This window comes from Electrophorus electricus, chromosome 24, assembly GCF_013358815.1.
Source record: "Electrophorus electricus isolate fEleEle1 chromosome 24, fEleEle1.pri, whole genome shotgun sequence".
Classification (NCBI taxonomy): Eukaryota; Metazoa; Chordata; class Actinopteri; order Gymnotiformes; family Gymnotidae; genus Electrophorus; species Electrophorus electricus.
In genome coordinates this window covers 1-2,500 of record NC_049558.1, presented here as the reverse complement: position 1 = coordinate 2,500, position 2,500 = coordinate 1, and positions in this window count along the sequence as shown.

Sequence of the window (2,500 nt, the reverse complement as noted above, 5' to 3'; positions counted from 1 at the left end):
GGGTTAGGGTTAGGGTTAGGGTTAGGGTTAGGGTTAGGGTTAGGGTTAGGGTTAGGGTTAGGGTTAGGGTTAGGGTTAGGGTTAGGGTTAGGGTTAGGGTTAGGGTTAGGGTTAGGGTTAGGGTTAGGGTTAGGGTTAGGGTTAGGTTAGGGTTAGGGTTAGGGTTAGGGTTAGGGTTAGGGTTAGGGTTAGGGTTAGGGTTAGGGTTAGGGTTAGGGTTAGGGTTAGGGTTAGGGTTAGGGTTAGGGTTAGGGTTAGGGTTAGGGTTAGGGTTAGGGTTAGGGTTAGGGTTAGGGTTAGGGTTAGGGTTAGGGTTAGGGTTAGGGTTAGGGTTAGGTTAGGGTTAGGGTTAGGGTTAGGGTTAGGGTTAGGGTTAGGGTTAGGGTTAGGTTAGGGTTAGGTTAGGGTTAGGGTTAGGGTTAGGGTTAGGTTAGGGTTAGGGTTAGGGTTAGGGTTAGGGTTAGGGTTAGGGTTAGGGTTAGGGTTAGGGTTAGGGTTAGGGTTAGGTTAGGGTTAGGGTTAGGGTTAGGGTTAGGGTTAGGTTAGGGTTAGGGTTAGGGTTAGGGTTAGGGTTAGGTTAGGGTTAGGGTTAGGGTTTAGGGTTAGGGTTAGGGTTAGGGTTAGGGTTAGGGTTAGGGTTAGGGTTAGGGTTAGGGTTAGGGTTAGGGTTAGGGTTAGGGTTAGGGTTAGGGTTAGGGTTAGGGTTAGGGTTAGGGTTAGGGTTAGGGTTAGGGTTAGGGTTAGGGTTAGGGTTAGGGTTAGGGTTAGGGTTCGGGTTAGGGTTAGGGTTAGGGTTAGGGTTAGGGTTAGGGTTAGGGTTAGGGTTAGGGTTAGGGTTAGGGTTAGGGTTAGGGTTAGGGTTAGGGTTAGGGTTAGGGTTAGGGTTAGGGTTAGGGTTAGGGTTAGGGTTAGGGTTAGGGTTAGGGTTAGGGTTAGGGTTAGGGTTAGGGTTAGGGTTAGGGTTAGGGTTAGGGTTAGGGTTAGGGTTTAGGGTTAGGGTTAGGGTTAGGGTTAGGTTAGGGTTAGGTTAGGGTTAGGGTTAGGGTTAGGGTTAGGGTTAGGGTTAGGGTTAGGGTTAGGGTTAGGGTTAGGGTTTAGGGTTAGGGTTAGGGTTAGGTTAGGGTTAGGGTTAGGGTTAGGGTTAGGGTTAGGGTTAGGGTTAGGGTTAGGGTTAGGGTTAGGGTTAGGGTTAGGGTTAGGGTTAGGGTTAGGGTTAGGGTTAGGGTTAGGGTTAGGGTTAGGGTTAGGGTTAGGGTTAGGGTTAGGGTTTAGGGTTAGGGTTAGGGTTAGGGTTAGGGTTAGGGTTAGGTTAGGGTTAGGGTTAGGGTTAGGGTTAGGGTTAGGGTTAGGGTTAGGGTTAGGGTTAGGGTTAGGGTTAGGGTTAGGGTTAGGGTTAGGGTTAGGGTTAGGGTTAGGGTTAGGGTTAGGGTTAGGGTTAGGGTTAGGGTTAGGGTTAGGGTTAGGGTTAGGGTTAGGGTTAGGGTTAGGGTTAGGGTTAGGGTTAGGGTTAGGGTTAGGGTTAGGGTTAGGGTTAGGGTTAGGGTTAGGGTTAGGGTTAGGGTTAGGGTTAGGGTTAGGGTTAGGGTTAGGGTTAGGGTTAGGGTTAGGGTTAGGGTTAGGGTTAGGGTTAGGGTTAGGGTTAGGGTTTAGGTTAGGGTTAGGGTTAGGGTTAGGGTTAGGGTTAGGGTTAGGGTTAGGGTTAGGGTTAGGGTTAGGGTTAGGGTTAGGGTTAGGGTTAGGGTTAGGGTTAGGGTTAGGGTTAGGGTTAGGGTTAGGGTTAGGGTTAGGGTTAGGGTTAGGGTTAGGGTTAGGGTTAGGGTTAGGGTTAGGGTTAGGGTTAGGTTAGGGTTAGGGTTAGGGTTAGGGTTAGGGTTAGGGTTAGGGTTAGGGTTAGGGTTAGGGTTAGGGTTAGGGTTAGGGTTAGGGTTAGGGTTAGGGTTAGGGTTAGGGTTAGGGTTAGGGTTAGGGTTAGGGTTAGGGTTAGGGTTAGGGTTAGGGTTAGGGTTAGGGTTAGGGTTAGGGTTAGGGTTAGGGTTAGGGTTAGGGTTAGGGTTAGGGTTAGGGTTAGGGTTAGGGTTAGGGTTAGGGTTAGGGTTAGGGTTAGGGTTAGGGTTAGGGTTAGGGTTAGGGTTAGGGTTAGGGTTTAGGGTTAGGGTTAGGGTTAGGGTTAGGGTTAGGGTTAGGGTTAGGGTTAGGGTTAGGGTTAGGGTTAGGGTTAGGGTTAGGGTTAGGGTTAGGGTTAGGGTTAGGGTTAGGGTTAGGGTTAGGGTTAGGGTTAGGGTTAGGGTTAGGGTTAGGGTTAGGGTTAGGGTTAGGGTTAGGGTTAGGGTTAGGTTAGGGTTAGGGTTAGGGTTAGGGTTAGGGTTAGGGTTAGGGTTAGGGTTAGGTTAGGGTTAGGGTTAGGGTTAGGGTTAGGGTTAGGGTTAGGGTTAGGGTTAGGGTTAGGGTTAGGTTAGGGTTAGGTTAGGGTTAGGGTTAGGGTTAGGGTTAGGGTTAGGTT